The 21,250-nt window shown below is 36.7% G+C and overlaps 1 protein-coding gene across 1 annotated transcript in view; it reads left to right on the top strand.

Annotated features, from left to right (window-relative positions):
- The first annotated feature begins 4,570 nt into the window (after nt 1–4,570).
- Nucleotides 4,571–21,250, top strand: part of Zfh2 (Zn finger homeodomain 2) — a 292,674-nt gene continuing 275,994 nt past the window's right edge. The window contains exon 1 of the mRNA XM_071795756.1: nt 4,571–4,600. The gene's annotated coding sequence lies outside the window, so the exon portion shown is untranslated. The remainder of the gene's footprint in view (nt 4,601–21,250) is intronic.

The following is a 21,250-nucleotide window of genomic DNA, read 5'->3' as shown; positions in this document are numbered from 1 at the left end:
AAGGGGAAGAAAACGACGAGCGACCGAGATGGAAGGTGGCAGAGAAGGATGACCATGAAGAAAATTAACTAAGACCCCGCAATATCGCATTGACTGTAGTACTGTCACACTCTTATAAGTAGAAAATTTTCTATCTGGAGATTTCGTCGCTTTTCTCTAATCATTTTCCACGCTGTTGATCTAGCAGGACTAGCTATTGATTAAACAATTTTTCTGGAAATGACGTATGGCAATGTTTTCGACGAGATAGCTTCATTTTTCGAAATTAAGCAGCTAAAAAGTGTGAATTAATTATTAGATTTAAAATTAGATTTAATAGGTGATACACTTTTGAATAATAGACAATATTTATAATCTTGTTTTATCACAATGTTAATATTGTAAATGCTTTTCGACAAAGCATTGACATCGTTACTGAACGATTATATCTCGTTAAGTTAAATGCAATTTTCTTTAATAAATGACACATGAGTACGCTCCTAAATCACGACGCAGCAATGATCAGCCGATCTCGTTCTGACGACACGAAAGCACACATGTTGCCAGTGTTGCACAATAGGTGTTCCTCTTAGAGGCCAAAAAAAAGTCACCCAACTGTTCATCCCTCCCGTGAACCATAAGCTGGCCCGAGCTGGGGGAGCCGTGGCCGATTGTTTCCAACAGGTTTGTCAGCTTTTGTTTCAGTCCGTTCTCATGCGCGGCGGAACTGGTCATTGCTCGAACCCCAAAAACGGTTGAACAATGACCCTTAGGGCCGTTACATTGCGCTGCAATAACGACCCCCATTACCCCGAGCTCAATGAGAGTGAGATCTGGACGGGCTGAGAATTAATCCAACGAATCCCAACGGCAGTAGGACGGATGGATGATGAATTTAAATAACGCGATGCGATCTTGTGAAACTAGGGTCTCTATTCTCTTTTCCCCCCTCCTCAGTCTCCCTTTCTCTTCTGCCTTTTTCTCTACCGCTGATAATAGATATTTTTTTCAGTTTTATTTTCTCGCCAAGCGTAATTATAATTGTAAATTTAGGTTTTATTATTATAATTTGTAGACGCTAAGTTTTAGGTGTGTAGTTTCCTAAATTGTATGTCAAGTAAATTATTTATTTAGCGAAAATTAGAAAAGTAGTCTTTAATATGATCTAGTTTTGCAAGAAAATACATTTAAGTGAAACTACTTCATCGTTTTCTTCCGATGAAAATTTGCTAAAAATATCTCGCTCGACATTTGCAATGGAATTTCGAGGAAAACGCTCTAGATTCTTCAAATATCTTCCTGCGCATTTGCGAGCGAGAGCTTAATGATACGAAATCGCGAGGGTTCTCCGACTGCGCTGGCAAGATGTATACCGTATCATCCCTTGCGTAATCTTTCGTCCAACCGAAGGATTTTCGTCGCTTAGAAATCTGATTTCGTATGCTTTATTTATGTGCATGGAAATTGACGGAAATTACGTTGACTCGTCTGCTTATAATCGCCCTGACTTACTTCATAATGTCGCGCACTTTATAATAATCGACATTAATTTTATCGTTTCATTTTTATACATGAAGCACACTGTGGATTCTTGTGGAATTAAATGTCACTTGCCTGGACATAATGTTATCTTGGATATTTTACTCCGGCTAGATATGAGTGACGGTTACTTATATAAGCACATAAACAAGAATATTTTTATTTAAAGATGTTTCACATAACTATAATGAAATAGAAATATTGCACGAAAAAATTCATCGAAATATGAAACGCTTTTTCACGCGGAGGTTGAGTTGCACTGAATAAGATAGCTCCCTTGCGGAGTTACGGAGACACAAGCCGACGAATCCGCAAATTAAACAAACACCCTATTGACGCACTGATCCTCCGCCGAGGAGGCATCGCGGCTCATTCGCCAGGGCGAGAGAAAGACAGTGGAGAAAGAAACGATCGCCACCTCCACGAAGTCCTCGTTTAGCGGATACGAAGGACCGAGAGGAGAGAATGGCGAGAAGCGAGGAGGGACCGAGACTTGGCAATCCGAATGAACGGACTACACCGCATACAGGGTCTTAGCAGGACTTAACGAATATTGCCGTCGATATCCAGGAGTCCCCAATTCGACACTACTCTCACCATCCTTTGAATGTCCTTTGTCCCTCGCGTCGAAATGCGTCACGGATCTTCGTTCGTCAATTCTTAGCTTATCAAATTCATTTCGGATCTTATCTTTTTTTTATATCTTTTATATAATTTAGAAATGGATCTCAACGACAGATATGAATCTTCATTTAATGTTCTCATTTGTGATGGTTATACAACGGATTTTTAAAGAAAAATTTTTATAATTATACTTAAATTATACATTTTATACGTTTAATTTTATATAAGTTGAGGAAGCATAATATTTTGAGAAATAATAATAAACGTTTTATAAACCGTGTGCACATAAAAACACAGTCTTCTAGAATTATAAGTTTTTATTAAAGAACAATATAAGCTTCTTGCCGCACGTGTAATTATGTTAAAAATGAACCGCGGGAGCGTACTTGCATTTACTCGCGCAAATTAAAGCGGAGCGGATTCTTTGTTACATTACGGTTGTCTTTCACGTATGTATCGCACAAGGATCGAAAACGTCCAGACGCGGAGACCAGAAGGAGTCAGACGACAACCCAGATAAATTAGTGCGGGTAATGAAGACTGAGCCTTGTGTCTGATTAAACAAACACAGAGAAGCGCAAATAAGTGAGAGAAGACGCCGGGAAGACGAAGACAGGAGAAAAGGGGAAGTCCGAGATAGAACGGCGGAGAAAAGAGCGAAGGATGCGACAGAAGAAGAATCTGTGATTCCTTGAACCTTTCTCTCATTTTACTTCCAATTAACTTAAGCAGACTCAGTAATACACTGCGTCCAGGTTATTGTCCGCCATTCTTTCTCCGCCTTTCTTCCGTCTTTCCTCTTTCTTCTTCCTTGCTCGCTGAACTATGACGCAGGAAGAGAAATTTATTCGCTGAGTATAAGTCGGACCGAATTTGCACAAAATAAAACAGCTTTATGATATATTGTTATTTATACATTATTTTGGTAATAATATCTTGTTTCCCTCAGTATTACTTAAAAAAAATAAGTTATTTTACTCTGATTCTCGTGACCATCTTATTAACATACTTTACGATACCCTTCCCCCGTCTAAACCGAGAAATTTAAAAAGAAGAGAGACGCCAGGTGTCAACGTATAACGCCAGCACCTCAGCGCCAGGCCATAAATTTATTTATAATCCTCGCTGTTTTAACTGTCCAAAGAACGTGCGAGAGAATTAGCGTCCGCGGACGATCTTATTCCGGCGGAACGACAAGGACGGCGCTAGGCGAAAAAATAAGTTCGACGTTAATAATTATTATCAAACCAACGTTGAATCGTACATCAAGGCAGCGGCACTCGCGGTGGAAGAGAGGAGAGGAACACGACGACGCGAATACGCCGGTGACGAACGATGTTCGCCAGCAAGGACGTTCAAGTTTAAACGAAAATAAAAATTCCCCCGTGCTCCGGTACTAATTATAGAATGCGCTCATCGAATCACCGCCGGCTAAATCGCCGATACGCATACGGTTACATCGGCCGGCCGGATTTTTTTTCTGTAATTCCTGCGACGACCGGTATACGAACGCATACGAGGCGCATCCATGTTGCTCGTGTGGACCGATAAATCGCGGAAAATTAATATTGTTTTTATCGATGGTAAGGTAATTAGCTGCGGGGGGGTGGGGCTTCTGCAAGAACGCGAGCGCGGACTCGTGATCGAAGTGGTTCCGTTCGTGCTCGCGTCCGGACGCAACGAGATAAATCTCGTTGAAAGAAAGATGATATAAGTCATACAAGAAGAGTTGCAACATATATCATGTTTTTGTATTTGTTCTGAATATTATTTTCCCTTTTAATTGAATTCTAGTTGAAACCGGTATAATTTCGGTAATTCAAATTCGATGTAAATACGCTCAGTATAATAATTAATTTATTCCTGACGACAGTACCTACGTTTTTATAAGTTATATTTTTTTCATATCTACGTCAAAATTGAATTATCTAAAATTGCATTGGTTGTAAGGTTACTCCTCGACTAACACATCAGATGAGAAATTTTATATTTAGGAAGATAGAGGATTCTTCAACAAGATTTAGGTCACGTTAAATAAAAAGTCACATATATATTTTTAAATGAATTAAAGCATACTTAAAAATATAAATATGTTAATCGAGAAGTGAAGGTATAAATATTTTATGGACGATCGTAAATAAGTGTCCACGTCGAGAGTGAGGGAGGGGAGAGGAGAGAGAGAGAGAGAGAGAGAGAGAGAGAGAGCTTCATCCTCTTTTGCCTCTTTATAAAATTCTCGCGTGCACACAGAACGCGTTATATATTTATTTTCTTGCATGATTAAATTTATAGATAAAAGATCTGGTGCGCGTGCGAGACGTCTCGCGCGTGCAAATTTATTCAGCCTTCGTCTTCTTTTGAATTCAACATCGTCGTTTAATGCAAATTTTTTTGCGTTTTAGATTTGTGCGAAGGATGTGACGTCAGCAGAAGCTCGTAGAACGAAGGTCGCAGAACGGTGAGTCACTGATTAATCAACAAAGCGGGTCCCCCATCCCGGCGATAATTATTTAACTTGGCAATCGAAGTAATTACCGCGCGTATTGACACACCTATCCTCTCTCATATACCTACACACGTACGCGCGCGTGCAGTTATCTTTCGCATCGGGTTGCCGTGGGTCGACTTGCACGATTAGAATGACTATCCGTGTATCTGTCACTGCCAATCAAGCTGGTCTCGTTATTAAACGAATATGTGTAAGACTGCGTGCCGGATTGTGATCGCGAAAGGTTGCACAAACTAATACAATATATACATATTGTCCATAATGCATTAAGCCGAAAGCAAACAGCGTGCTGCCGAACGAAAGAAAAATGTTCCCGTTTAAAAGCGTAAAACCATGCCATTGATCGTTTTTATTCCATAGTTTTTGTACTTTCGTAAGATTGTCGTAATCTGAGATAATTGATCGCAGGCAATTAACGGTCCGTTCGCGTGAATTTAGCGTGAATTTTTATAGGAATTTCTTCGAGGCGCACTAACACTTACTTTTATTATCACGATCCCGAGTTTAACCGCGCACAGACAGTAGAAACGTCTAAAATACTACCCGGCATACTCTCACGAGTAAGAAGGATACGTATAGCCAAAACGAAAGAAAAATGGAATCCCGCGCGCGGGTGCTCAGAAAATATACTCTGTAGTATACCTCCATTAAAGTAGTATTGTACCTATTAAACGCAATTTTATGCGTGGGGAAGTCTACGGTTCCGGAGCGTTCTAGCAAAAGGGTGATGTTGCTAAATGCATCTGTACGTAATAAACCAATTTAGATTTTTAAAATGTTGTAAACAGAGAGACGCGAACATATAATCTATTCATAAAATAATTTACAATTATCGTGGGTGACTGCGAGTTTATATTTCATTCTATATCGATGATTTTATCGAAGGCAACAAAAGTAAAATTAGGTCTGAGATGCCAATGCAGATTGGCATAAGACTGAAAACGGATATCTTTGATATTTTACGTTATTTCCACTTTCTTGAAAAGATGTGGCTATCAATCATTAGATTTCACTTAACGCGCCATATCGTCATTAATTAAAGATCATTATATACACGGTTCTTCGATCGTAGCAAACAGACTCGAGATGCTGAGCCGTTCTCAGGACCGATTTAACGAATACAATAAGCGATTCAACGGCTATTATATCTAATTCCAGCCGAATAGAAAAGGACTTAACGCGTCGTCCTTGCTGCTCTTCTTGCTGAAGAAGGAAGGAATATGAGGAGGGAAAAAGACGGGTGCCCCACCACACGCGCGGTGCCCCGAGGCGACGCGGAATCACTCAGAGAGCGCCGGCCGTTAGTTCATTTTTGCGGAGCGTTTACAACGTCCTGTCCACTCGCGTGGCATCGTTGCTGGCATTTCGATGCATAATAAACGACCGGTTAGCCCTGTGCACCACGGCTCACACCTCTGCCCCCTCTCTCTACGACGATCTGTGAAAGCGGGGTAAAGGGACTTCTCTTTTTCGCTCCCTCCTCTCTCCTTCGTCGCTTTGCAATCTCTCTCTCTCGTCTCTCCTTCTCGTTCAACGTCCGTAAGCTGGATGCACTCCGACTTCCTTTGTGGACTTTCTTCCTCCGCGAGAGGTGCATCTAACGAGATGCGAGAGGAAAGAGAAAAGCGTGCGATGCGAACGAGGAGAGACAGCACGGCTGGCTGGGAGAGTATTCAAGAGAGAGAGATGGGTGGCGAGAGAGAGAGGAGGAGGGCCGTTACGAACGAAGTTTAACGAAAGGAAATCCGATTTGCACAGCGCGCTGTTCTCTCCCGCTCCTTCGTAACCGCGTCCGATTCTCGCGTGCACGCACGAGATGACGCGTCTCGCGCGAGGAACGTCGTTCCAGGATGTACTTTGGATATGTTTTTAGCTTCTCAAGGATTGTCGTACAGCTTGTCTTGAACTTAAAGGAAAAGTGACACTATTAATTCCGAATCTTTTGAGCCCACAAATCCTTTTTCATTAATAATTGCATATTTCAGAATGTTACAGATATTTTTCAAAATCTGACACAAGGCGCTTAATTTAAGGGCGCTTTTTTGAAAAAGAAAAAGACATAAATCTGAACTTAACGAATAAGTTACGCTAAATATTTTTTGGAACATTATAATGTTGCCTCGCGATTCTTTGATCTTCTAAGATCATAATAAGCTTGCGTAAATTGACAGCATGCAATAGTCTTGAAACAATACAAATCGATTATTGCGTTTGTCCGAATTGATGAAACGATTGATAAGTAATGTGGGACCATTGGGTGTGGTGAAACTATTATTTGCACAATTCATTCACATAATATGTGAGAGGATGTGGGAGGGCAATTTAAATTCAGAATAAGTTCTATTTATCGCAATTACTGCAAATTCTCACGTTGCAAAATTTATTGATTTGCATTATGATAAAAATTAAGAAGACAATGTACGAAACGATAATAACGAAAAAATATTTTTGTATTATTCCGATCAACGCTCTCACCGACGATCTCGTCGGACGATATGAGCTATAGGCGGGCATATACATATATGGAGTCACACTATCGTGATCCGCAGTGAATTGCATGGTATATGTTTGGAGACTCTACTCCACACATCCAACGATACACTACTGTCCATCAGCCACGACTACATACGTTATCCCCAAATACATTTTAATAAATATTAGTACGAGAAATAGACTTCTTCGAATATTTACAGGAAGCGCAGAAAAACTCGTGCAATGTGACTGCTTTTTGATTTCTCCCGAAGAGAGTTTGATATCTCTTATAAACTTTGCATTATTCGAATAATTTCTTAGCAAATGGTGATTCATATAATATCCCTGCTTAGAAGATGTATTGCTGCGAATAATATTGGAACAAATTATTTTTTTTATTGTTTGAATAATTATTAATTGAGAAAATCTGTAAATTGGTAAATTTATAATTTGGAAAATTTATAAATTGGTAAAAAACTATTTTAAAAAATTATTTTTGAAATTGCTAAAAATTTATGTAGTCGAGTAAAATAATGAAGAGATGTTGAGAGAAAGAGAGAAAAATAAAATAAAAGCTTGCACAAAAGTTACATTCTGACTACTTTGCGTTTTCGAGACTGCTCGAAACCAAATGTGCTCCGATCGCAATATCAAATCGATGATAGATGCCACCTGTGTGACACACCGCGAAAAAGTGGATGCGGCGCGCATCGGAGCGATTATTTGCGCCGCGCGACTATAATGGATACGGAAAGGCCGGTTTGAATCCGCCCGAATGGGCGTATGAATGGTCGCCGTTTAGCGTAATTATTGGCGCATTGTCTACGGTACAATGCCGGGCGCGAAATTGGCATGCAAAAATCGGATGCGATCCCATTGTCGGCTATTGTCCGATCCAAGCCGTTGCCGCGTTGCACCCTCCGCCCTTCCTCCGCGTGGCCTCAGTTTTCGAATATTTCGTCGTCGATTCTCTCAATTCCACACCGCCAATAGATTTACGCGGGCTGGAGGCAAAAGGAATTTTCCAACGAGCACAGTGATTCTCGAATGCTTGCATGTTCACGAGCGCAGGAAACACGACTGTTAAGCTTCAAAAGTGCTTTCGCGCTATAATGGAAAAGATTTATTAAATTTTAGATTATTACTTAACATAATAAAATTTAAAAAAATATTTTGATAATGATTAAAACATTTGACAAAATTAAATTGAAAAATTTTAACTTATAAATTAGATCGTAGAAAAAATATACGTGCGAAAAACACTCTAATGAATCTAATTAATTGATATTTGTACAAATTTATGTACAGATATGATTTACACTTGCTTGTGTATGCAGTACATATAATGTAAATACAATTAAAGGATTTTTTATATATTCATTATCGTCGTAGGGATGATGTCGTCATGTATGTTTGAAGACCTCAGAGCAGGCGAGATTATCCGTTGAATTTAAGCATCGTCGTGTACTCGTCGAACGACCGCGTGTGTGTATCCACGCATATCCTGCCACTTACTCGCAGAGGGTGCTAGGCCCATAGCGACCGGTCCGTGTCTGAGAGGATCTCTCCTCAGAGTCGGGTTGCTTGAAAGTGCAGCTCTAAGCGGGTGGTAAACTCCATCTAAGACTAAATACGACCACGAGATCGGTCACACTCCGTGTGAAGGCGGTTGACTTGTGTTTGCTTTCGATCCCGAGCTTTATCTCACAAATTTGTTCTTCAAATGGTTTTTAAATTCATAATCTGCATAAAACACAACACACGTACTATAAATCTATATAAGAATGCATACAGATTCTCATTCTCTAATACCGTCGTAGACAGGATTCTGTCATTAAGAAATTTTGTCACGCAATTCGTTCTTGTTTCGTTGTCTTAAATTTACGTTGCGAACACAATGTTGTAATTTCTCTCATATTAGGGGAAGAAAGCTAGATTTGTAAAGATTGGAGAGGCCGCCCGGTGAATTTTGTCGGTTATTAGGCAGAGACGGCGGCATGGTTCCGGCTCTTGAAAGCGACCATGGGCTTTTTGTGCGGCCAGATTGGCGGCCATTATGCCCACGAAATTGGGCCTTAATTGTGCCAGCGGTAATGAGTCGGGTTGCTCTAATGCATCGGCGCCAACTAACCACCACACATAGTGTCTTCAGGTACTGCCACGATGTGTGCTATAACGGGTGATTCTTCAACAAAAAATGATTGATATGTTATGCGTTATATTAATTATCTTCTATATTTTTTGACTTACTAAAACGCATAATTAATTTTCTAGCGTTTTTGAAACATCAATACCTGACAAATAATTGAAGCTAGATATTTAAAAAAAAGTTATATAGGTCACGAAAACTATTGAAATTGGTTTTGATTAAATTAATATCTAAATATAATTTTTATTATACATTTTATAAAATTATATATTGCATGATTTAATACGATTTATTACTTTAAAAAGATTCTGTTTCAAATTACCTTATAGATTTATGTTATCAATGAATGTTTGCAACAATCTTCAGAACACCCGGTAGAGGCAGAGGGCGGTAGGGAACGCTACTATGTGGCGACGTAGCATTATTTAATTGCTCTTCCGTTGTTTTTTCGTCGCCAGATAATTTGTGTACCTGGCGGCGATCTCTTTGTTTCTCCTCGTTCTTCTTCTTTGTCATCCTGCTTCCTCTTTGTCACTCTACCCTTTTACCCAAGGTCGAGGGATGCCCCGATCGACGCTCCTACCGACGATCTCATCGGACAAGGCGGGCATATACATGTGGAGTCACACCATCGCGACTTGCAGACAGTCGCATGGTATTGGGGACTCATATTCCACACATCCAACCATACCATCATCAGCCACGACAACTACATACGTTACCTCAAAATTTTAATAAATATTAGTACGAGAAATAGACTTCTTCGAATACTAACTGGAAGCGCAGAAAAACTCGTGCAATGTGACTGCTTCTTGATTGCTCCTTAAGAGAGTTTGATAAACTCTGCATTATTCGAATAGTTTTTTAGTAAATGGTGATTTATATATCTCCACACATCCAACCATACACTCCTTTCCAACAACTCACACTCGTTCCCCAAACTACTAAACAATAACACACGTAATATCACCAGAAAAAATGTATCATGACTAATGTTTCTGAAAAATCTCCATAGTTTGGAAACTTGGTAGATGTTCCAATGATGTGTTTAGAAGTATTAACTATACTCCAATTATTTTTTTTTTGTCGTATTGGTATCCGTTACAAATTGATATTCCTCATCTTTATCCGAATAGTTAGTTGTCTCTTTTCCACCAGTTTATATTTTATATCGTCTTTGAGTTCTGTGTAAGAGAGAAATCTGTAAAAGGTGCACGAAGATCCAAATAGGAGAAAGAGAGAAAGAAAAAAGAAAGGTAAACAGCGCGATGGACGAAAGCTTGAGAGAGAGATAGGTGCGGTCGGCCTACTCCTAATTGCGTGTAATTACCTATGGAGGCCAATTAGCTTAGATTGACCGGACGATCCGCGACTAGCCCGGGGACTTCAGGCTCCAACAGGATCTTCGTGCCTCCTTGCCTTGAGTAAACTCACGCGAAAGCAACCACAGAAAATCATCTTTAAGAATTTTTTTTCTCTCCAGCGACAAACGAACAGCTGTACAGTGGTAGAACATTGCGTTTGAATAACTCGGATTTATATCAAATTACTCTCTGAAATTGTATCAAATTACTCTTCTATAATTAATTACACACTTAACCCTCTGTCGTACATGTATGTATAGCAATATAGTCCAATAGTATACAGTTATTTATACAATTATAATCAATAAATGAAAGTTTCTGAATGCGTTTTGTTTAACCCTAGGTTACTGTTCTTAATTTTTATCTACGTTATTACTAGTCTGGATCTGGGAAACTCAGAGCATCTTTATTTGCTCATATCTTAGGTAAACATTAATATTTTTTTTATTTGCCTTTTTTAAATCCGAATATAAAATATTATTGAAATATAGACAGTAATCTCTCTAGGATTAATATTTCGACGCTCTCACCAAAAGTCGAATTCGGCACACGTGATTAGATAGCAGTGGGATGACGCGTGACTCCGTGGCTGCGCAAGTAATTAGTAACTCAAAGGTCCGTTGTTCGATTCCGACCCGGTTTTCATCCCGCGTATAGCGTATACCTATTTCTTGAGGTGATACCTTGTTTAGGATACCCTGTATACTTAATCTACATCTTATGCGCCCCAACATTTATAGTCCTTCTTCTCTTTGGACGTTGTTTTTCAGCGTCCTCATATTGTCGCGAGGTTTCCTACGTTTATACTGCTTAATTTTATGTAACAAAGGCACGATTGACGATAAACTTGCCAGACGCTAAAGGTAGCTTAGCCTTGTAAACGTTCGGCAATTCCAGCAGCTTACAATTAGCGTCGTGAACTTTCGGCAACTCTTCTGGTTCAGCAGTCTCGTCGTCTGAATCTGGATAGTTGTCGTAATCATAAAACTTGAAATATTTGAATAACAATAGAACTTGAAATATTCGAAGAATAATCTCGCAGTGGCCTTTGGCAATCATATGCATTTTTCGCTGCGTTGCAACTATTTTTTTGACGTGATGGGATGCTGAATAGGTCAGATGCTAAAATTACAAGAAATTGTCTATCAAGAATTTAGAACGACTCACCTTAACCGAGAGGCTTCCGATGATAGCTTTCCAAAAGTGACGCGATCTACTGTGTTCAGACTGCTTATGAGCAGCAAAGAATATTCCTTGCCTTGAGCTTCCGCGGCTAACGACGTTTTCCCCTCTCTATCGGCAAGAACTGCGGATTTTTTGACCAATCAAATAGCTGCATAGCGAGAAATTCTTGCCCTTTTCTCCCTCTACTTACACAAGCTTTGTCTATTCGTATTGTCACGATTGTCGTCACAGCTCTTGCTATGTGATTGGCCAGAAAGTCTGCGTGGTTTTTGCTAATGGACGACAAAACATTTTTAAAACAAATATTGGTGATTTCGCTCGATATAACTTATAAAACTTAAAATTTATTAGAGTTCAACCCTTTATCTATGCATTCCTTCGATCGATTTATAATGTTGCATATTGTATTTTCTTTTATCAAACTCAACGAATTTGTTGATGGAACTTTATGACCGACTATATGTACATGGATACACACGCTACTTATATTTCTTAGGTCTCTTAATCGAGGACGTCGCTCGGCGTCATCTCGCCCCCTTGTACATAATCAAGTCAGTTCTTATCGTTTGCTATTCTCATATTCTTTTTCCGCTGTCTATATCACAGACTAACATAATGATAGCATCATTTCGTTTGCTTCGATCTTACAAACCGTTTTACTTGCTGCGCGATGCAATTATGGACTCTAATTATGAACGTTGTCCATTTCTTATCTTATATTGCCATTTCCCGGAATATAGAGACAATTATCTGCGGCACCTGCGTTTACTCGCGCCCGTAGATAATCGTACGCACATCTGACATCCACAATCATTGCTGAAACATACGCGTAATAAGCAATGAACGCTCGATCTTCTCGGCCGAGCAATGACTACTTTATCGGCATGGAAATATACCTAACATGATGTAAATTATATTATCACTTACTTAGTAAATCGAAAATCAAACTTGCAACCTAATTACCTCATTACTCAATGCATTATTGATGCGCTCTTTTATACCAACAACTATCAATGTGACAAGAGCAATCTTGTAAAATGTGAAAAGCTAGACGTAAGATATATTTTGAGATTTAATCAAGAAATTGCCAAGTTTCAACATTTTGAGGCTTTTATTTTTATATGCATAGATTGACAATTTTATTAGAAATCATCGTACACAGACGAGCTGCATATTATAACAAAACAATGTAAATTTTTGTTTTTCTAAATGTAATTCACAAATTACAAAAGAGGAACCGTGTTTAAATCAACTTGTTTCTTTCGTTTGTACCTAAAAAAAGAAAGAAGAAATAGAATAAGAAAAGAATTTTTCTCTTTAGTAAATTGCGAGGGTGTGGTCAAAACTGTAATTTTTTTTAACAGAATAAAAGTCAAATAAATTTTTAAATGGTCTAACAGACGGCACTCTTCAGTCAGTCATGCATCAGTTAATAAACAAATAGTTATATAAATCAAAATGGGCTATGAATTATCGGAAAAGAATATTTGTATAGAATAAAAGGTATTTGGTTTTTGTCTCTATTCTTTCAAACTTAGACAGATCTACAATCAGTATATCGGAGTCGGATGGTGGGTGGTCCAATGAGACAAATGAATCGTTTTCGAAAAAGAAATTTTCTCATTGGCCTTCTATTACAGCCGGTGTCCGACATCCAACTGCGACATATGACTAATTGTATAGAACCTAACCAAACCGGCCTTTTACTTATTTTTGTGAAAAAAAAAATGATATTCCTGAATTCAAATAGATTTATATAGGGTTTTAAAATCACCTAATAGAATTCTTATGCGAAAATGTCGAGGCTATAATAGTTATTAATTAGGAAACACCACATGAAACTTTTGCAACTTAAGACATTGTTCGAAAATAAAAGAATATTTATCAGGCATTACAAGTTTAACGTTACAAAGATATAATTGTTCCAAGTTTTCCCACTGCGCTAGTAATTTCAAATTTGCGATCAGTGCGAACAATATCATTAATGGGGGACAAATGGAGTTCTTTCAAGCGTTGGCAGTAGGACAGTAATTTCTGCAAGCTATCATTAGTAATTGTGAATATTCTGTAACAAATATAATTATTATTATTATTATTATTATTATAATAATAATTATTATTATTATTATTATTATTATTATTACAGTATTTCAATCGCAAAGAGATATTCCATAGAACTTTTTCAAGGTACTTGCAAGAGAAGCAAACAGACAAATTTCAATAAAGAATACTGTATTTTAAACAGAGTACATATCCAAAATTCACTTTTCGTAGAGTCTTACAGTCAGCGAAGGCATTAATTTAATTCCTTCCGATATAAAATTGGCTCTGTATGAAAGTGATCATTTCTTAGTTAACGAGTCCCGCGTTCAATCTCGACTGTCATCTTATGTATTTATATTTTGATTTCATAAAGAGGATTGAACTTTTATGAGTAAAAGACAATGGGGTGAATGGATAATCGGTTTTGCCTCTATCGGCTGATCGCTTTTATCACACACAGTCGCTTTGGACACATATAGAGGGATAAAAGCTATAGTGGTGTAAATCAATATTTTTAAAAATTTGACTTACACCACTACGGCTTTTACCCCTCCATATATATTCGTGAAGTCAAAATGCGATTTTACGCTATCTCACTTTCTGCATGTTATATAGCCCAGTAAAATGACTCGTCGATTTGGAAGAAAGAATACTTACTGGGCTGAAACTTTGTAATTGTTTTAGGGTACTATTTAATATATTAAAAGTCCCCATGTATAGACGCTACATTGCGGGCAGGGGAGAGTCCAAAAGGTAAAAAAAAACCAGTTTTTCGCAAATATTTCGGAAAATATCAACTTTACGGAAATTTATGTAGATATAAAATTTGTAGCTTACAAAATTCCGCACAATTTGGTTTTTATTCAAGTCTGTGCGACCAAATGGAGCAGAGATAGAATTTTTTTAAACACTTGGCAAATTTGAATCGTAGAGAAATGAATAAAAAACGAAATTGTTCGTAATTAGATTCTCTACAACTTTTATTTAAAAATTTCTCGATTCGAGAGTCCATTTTCGAGATATTAGCGAAAAATGCGCGACGCGCGTACACGTTTTCGTTGTATCGCAAAACTACCGGTGTTTAAAAAAATTCTATCTCTGCTCCATTTGGTCGCACAGACTTGAATGAAAAACGAAATTGTGCGGAATTTTGTAAGCTACAATTTTTATATCTACATAAATTTCCGTAAAGTTGATATTTTCCGAGTTATTTGCGAAAAACTGGTTTTTTGGACCTTTTGGACCCTCCCCTGCTCGCAACGTAGCGTCTACACATGAGGAGTTTTAATATGTTAAATAGTACCATAAAACAAGCCTGTTTACAAAGTTTCAGCCCAGTTAATATTATTTCCTCCAAATTTTATCATTTTACTGGGCTATCACGAGATTTCTTGAAGATCGATCCGTACGATTTTTTTTCGCCGAGTTACGGTGTATTGAGGCAAAAAAAAGGCGAATATATTTGACACTCTTGTACTTACATCTTGTTGTTACGTACATCTCTTTGGTTGTCCAGATACTCATAGTATAATTTTGTGAATTCTTTCACACTTTCGATAGCCGGGTCGAGTACTTCATAATCTTGGAAATTCTGCAAATGTGAACGTAGATGCAAGGATCATGGTGTAACCAAATGTATAATCAAACGTTTGAAATGTGTGTAATGTATCAACATACCTAATTGTCATGTGTACGCTTTCAAAAGTTCTAACTTTACAAAAAATATGAGTAGTTGGATTAATTTTTTTGACCAGTATAATTAAAAGGCGACTTTATTTGTGATAGAAAGAGGAGGGGAATTGCAAAGTCAATAGAATTCTTTCGAGCAAAAATGAACTGCGACACCGACACTCAAGAGACGCGATATAATACAATTGGAGAATCCGTAGAGCGAAGTATCGCGTCTTCGAAAAGACGCAATGCATATATATGATTATACTATGATCGATATATTGTCATATATCGATATGACAATATATTTATATACATAGGAACTTATATTTTATTTACAGATATTAAAAACATTATGCACAGTTAAAAAATTAACGTAAAACAAAGAATATCGCGTTATCTCTGCATCTGACAATCCACTTGCTGCATACAGGGATGTCGACGAACAGACTCATTGCCGTGATGTTTAGCACATTCATGATGAGCTTTCCGTATTCTTGATAGTGTTTTTGACAGTGATAGACAGTGTATTCGCCTCACTTGTCTTCCCCTTATAAAAGGTTTGGTCCAAAACCTGTTCAAAATTGTTTAAACATTCGAAACTGATGGCATTGAAATGAGTTTCTATTCTTTGCATGCAGGTAACTAAGCTATTTAGCTTAGTTACCTGTGCACTTGGTCGAGGTTATTAACCTCAACAAGGGAAAACTGATGTGACCGTTTCTCTAATGTTTCTCTACCAGTTTCTCTACCGTCCAAATTCTTAGAACCCTTAGAATTCTTAGAATTTTATACCTTTTATTTAATTTTATACCTTTGGAAGTTGTAAAAATGTGGAAAGATCGTGGGAAAGCTGTCTACAAAGCCATCTCTTTTCGTTTGACAAGCCATCTTTTCCGCAATAGATTTGGACTCTTGTACGCTTGACTCAAGCCCGTACACGTGGACACTATCGCGGAAGTTACGCAGTTTTAACTAACAAACCGCAATATATAATAATAAACTGCAAATAATTCCGATCTTATTTACAGCGTTTGTCCTGGAGCATCTTGCTAGGTGTAGGAGAAAAATTCTGCAATCAGCATTTCGTTTGCGTACGTCGTATCGAGAATAGATGAAATAATATGAAATATGTAAAATAGATTCTTTTCTTACCGAAGGAGAATTACCACTCTTAGAGACATTCTTCTGAGTTTTATATTTCATGATACCAGACTTGGACGGATTTTCAGACGAGGTACGTCGCTCCAGGTCTGTAATTAAACAATAATCAGAATTGTCACTCACTCATGCGTCTCTCAAACCATTAATTTCTTAATATAAAAAGATGTAAATTTCAAAGTACATTGTTTAATTGAAAAATAATCGTTTGTTGTGCACTGTCTTCTTTCGAAGGTCCCATGGATTCAGAAGTGGAAACTTTTTTCGAGATGCTTTGTTTTAGGGTAAACTCAGGTAAGATGGCCATAGAAGGAAGATGGCTAACTCATGTTCATTCGATGTTTCATAGTGAGCTAGATTGAAAGAACATATAGGTTGGTCATCTTTCCTCTATAGCCTATCTTACCCGAGTTTGCTCTACGGGTTAATTTCATCAAACAATTGATTGTTTGTTGTTTTATTGCGTCACAACCTTGAATCGGCCGAAATTTTCAAACTGGTTTCGATATGGTTTCGTCCATAAAAGAAACTTTTTTCCTGTTTTTCCTCGTGCTCATTTTTACTTCATAAAAAAATTTAAATTAGATGTATCCAAAAAGGACAATTCGTTTCACACAGTAACCCTTACTTTAGTTTCTTCAGTTTTTTCCTGAAATAAGAAAAGAATAGACGAAGCCTTCGATAAATCATGTATGATGTAAAGAACGCATTGTTTCTTTGATAATGGTTTCACAGATTTATACCACACATCGAACTGATAAATCACTATTGAAATATGATATATTGGGTACTTAATATGCATCTTCTTAAGACAAGATTTAAGATCTTTAAAGGGTTTCTTTAGAAAGATGCTTTCCTTTAAGTTTTATTTCAGAACTTTCTACTCATTCAAATTTCACCAATAAAAACTAATGCGTCGCACAGTGGGGCAAATACGCCAAAACTTGGCCAAAAGTAAGAAAATTGAAACTATAAACATAACATGTTATGTACATACAATTAATAGAAAACATATCCATATGTACGTTTCTGATACATATTTGTCATTTTTATTGTTGCTGTCATTGTTATTATTTATCAAAGCTTTTCACAGTCCTACTATTACAATCCTATTGAGTTTGACCGAAACCGAAAACCGAAACTTGGCCTCGAGCCCGACCGAATTGTGTGATAATGTGTGTAATTATTATTTTAATAATTAAATATTATAATATTTATAAAGAAAAAGTGTATAGTATATAATATATGTGAGCATGTATACATATGGTTTTCTAGGATTTCCATGAAAGTTTCGGTTTCGATTTCGGTTGGACTCTAGTTATGAAATATTAAATAATTTTAAAAGATAGAAAAAAAAATTTTAGCAAAAGTTGAATGGTTTAAAGAGCACTTTATAGGACAATGATAAAATAACAATTTTTTTATTTTAATTTTTTTGTTTTTATAAAAAAATACTAAAAGCTCATCAAAATTAGAGGGGGACAATTCCGTGGATTTCCTTGTTAGCAAAGCCAATGCCACATCTCATCAGCGCATTTTATTCTCCTTGGTCAGTTTATGCAACATTTATTTTCCTTCTTTCTAAATATTTCCATTTCGCAAAAACCATTTCGCGAAATTTAAACTTTATGTAAGCGATATGAAATAGTTTTTTAGTTTCTTACGCTTTTTTTTTTTTTTTTATTTTTTTTATTTAATGATAATGATTCCTTTCTCGGATACATGGCGTTTTACAGGGACGTTCCCAACCCTTTACATATACTCGTAACCCATTGTTTTTACGCTTGTTCTTTTTAAGTTTAATTAATTTTTGCACTACAATTTTCAAAACTTTTTAGTTTGTGGAAAATCAACTAGTAGTCTAGATTAATCATTTTAAATCCGTAAAATCCATTAACTTTTTTTAAAAAGTTCTGAGTCTATTGTATTAAATTTCATAAATCTTGATTCTGGGTGACAAAAGATGAACGTTAGATATGTTTAATATGCATAAGCCGTTCTGGGTGACAAAAGATGAACGTTATATATGTTTAATATGAATAGGCCGTTCAAAAGATCTTTCCACCAAAAGAACCAAAAGATATCTTAAAATATCTTTTAATGCCGACTTTGCCTAATAGCATTTTTGTGCGAATCCGCAAGGTGAACGACTTAAATGAAATGACACATTTTAGGGGAACGAATCTTTTCTATCTTTCAAAAGAAAGGAAAACGGCAAAGAAAAAAGAAACAAAAGCATAATAAACAATGAAAGACGGAACAGAGAGGACAGACGAAGAGCAGACGGAGGACGGACAGAAGACGTTAAGAAAAAAAAACAATAAAATATTATTAAAATAATACTTTATCTAGCTATATATATTTTATGAATAGTTACGCACTTCTCAAATTTGAGTCTCCTAGAGCTCATGCTGTAATCAGCTTAACAATCAAAGTACAATATGAATAACACGGCGCATTCATATACATGATGACACAACAAACATTTGTCTTTAAAATGTCATATTTCTTAGACTTAATTCTAAGACTATTTTTCCTTTCCAAAATTATCTGATGCTTAGTTTTTGAATTATAAAAGAAAATGGTTTACTTATCATGGGTCAAGTGCAAGAGATGGGCAAGGGCAACGCGACTCGCCAAACGTAGGTAATTACGTGGGACATCTGACGATTAGCTGATGGCATAGTCGAGTCGTACCCCTATGTCTAAGTTAAGTTAGCATGCCAACGTGAGCACAATCACATGAAATGTACGGAAGATTTAGTGCTCCTCTTGCCTACCTCTTATGTATTTGGTTTATGATAAGGGAACTAATTATTTTTATAATTCAAAAACTAAGCTTCAAACAAAATTTTAGAAAAGGAAAAATTATTTTATAATTAAATACAAAATATGACATTTTAAGGACAAATATTTGTTCTAAATTATCTTGGTTTTTTTGTTTTTGTTTGGGAATAAACGAATTCAAAGAATGTCTCTTGGCGACTAAAAAAGGGCAGAAAGGTTACATTTCGTTCTTCTTTGAATAGATCTTAATTATACTTTAGATTTTGTCACCACTGATGGTTAGAATATATGTACCTAAAAGGGTAATTGCGTCCTCCTTCACTCTCCTGTGCGTGAAAAATGTGTCCAAGCTGTGTGCAACTTACATTCTTTTTCCAGATATATATGTTTTAAAAGCTAATATGTTTTAAACGATTTTGAAAGCATCCTCTGATGCGCAACACTGCGTGTTGCCACATGGCTTTTCAGATCAGGGATCATTATTTCCAACATTCCAATATCTGTTAAACTCTAACCAACCGTTAACTTTTCAGAATATTTAAAAGAAGTTGAGAAAATTTTACATTAAAGATGAAAAAACAATAACCAAAGAAACAAGAAATTAATTCTTGAATGTTAAATGAAACGTTAATTTTATAAGTTGAATTGATTTCTTTTTCTCCTCGTGTCTTTCACTTATTTTCTTTTTAAAAGTTATAGCAGTTTAGATACAGAGCCTAATCTTTTCCCTTTTTCCGAAATTATGTTGTCTCTTTAGTTTCTTTATAAATCTATTTTCTTTATTATATTCATATTTTTACATAAACGTGGATTTGACGATTTATCTTATGAGAAAGCGAGAGAAAGGGAGAGAGAAAGAGTTAAAAATCTGGAAGTCAGTAAAAGGTATTTAGAACCAAAGACATTTTCGAAACTTACACGTATGTGACAGAAAATATAGATGTATCCAAATCTGTCATCTTATTCAAGTTGCTAACTTTCTCTGGTATGGGACAAAGCGGTCTTTATAAAAACAGAATGCTCCCAAATTTTTTAATCTCTTTCTTTTTGCCTACATTGTTCTTGTTTAGGGTGCTGACAGTTTCTTTTTCAAGATCTACTGATAATATCCTTTTATCTATTCCTACCTTCAGTTTCTGTGCAATTGACCTCATTTTTTCTCTCAAAATGTCGTAATTGAATAATTGCCACAGAAACTTTTTTATATTTTTAGAAATGTCTGCGAAACATAATGTAAAATAGATACATTATATGTTAGTGATAGTTTTTCCTTAATTGTGTCTCTAAATGTGTTATAAAAATCTGTATATCTTTAAAAGTGTCTCTCTGTTAGCTCTTTTCTGTTTTGTCTGTACATTTCGAATTTTTATTATTCTTTTTACGACAGACTTCAGATTCTGAGGAGCATCCAGTGTATCGCGGTAACAACTATCTAACCGAGGTATCGTCACGCCGAATCGTAAAGCGTCACGGTCGCCTTTAAAGTCGACACGCTGCGGATCTTGGACGCTTCTACGATCGCACGATCTTCACCTGCGGATCTCGTATTGGAAAGATTTGTGACGTGTGAAATTTACAGGCTTCAATGGCATTGAGAGTAGAAGGGCGTAAAAAAAATAGTGAAGAGAGAGAGGGGGAGGGGAAGAAGGCAGTTCGCATTCATTGTTATAGCATACTACTACAGTTTGTGTGGTTAGAGATCGAGAAAGGAAACTGAAGGAAAAAACAAGGAAGGAAAGAAAAAGAACAATATTGTTGGCGTTGGTA

This window comes from Temnothorax longispinosus, chromosome 12 (assembly GCF_030848805.1).
Source record: "Temnothorax longispinosus isolate EJ_2023e chromosome 12, Tlon_JGU_v1, whole genome shotgun sequence".
NCBI classification, from domain to species: domain Eukaryota; kingdom Metazoa; phylum Arthropoda; class Insecta; order Hymenoptera; family Formicidae; genus Temnothorax; species Temnothorax longispinosus.
Note: the sequence above shows the minus strand (reverse complement) of the source record. Positions and strands in the feature narration are given on the sequence as shown.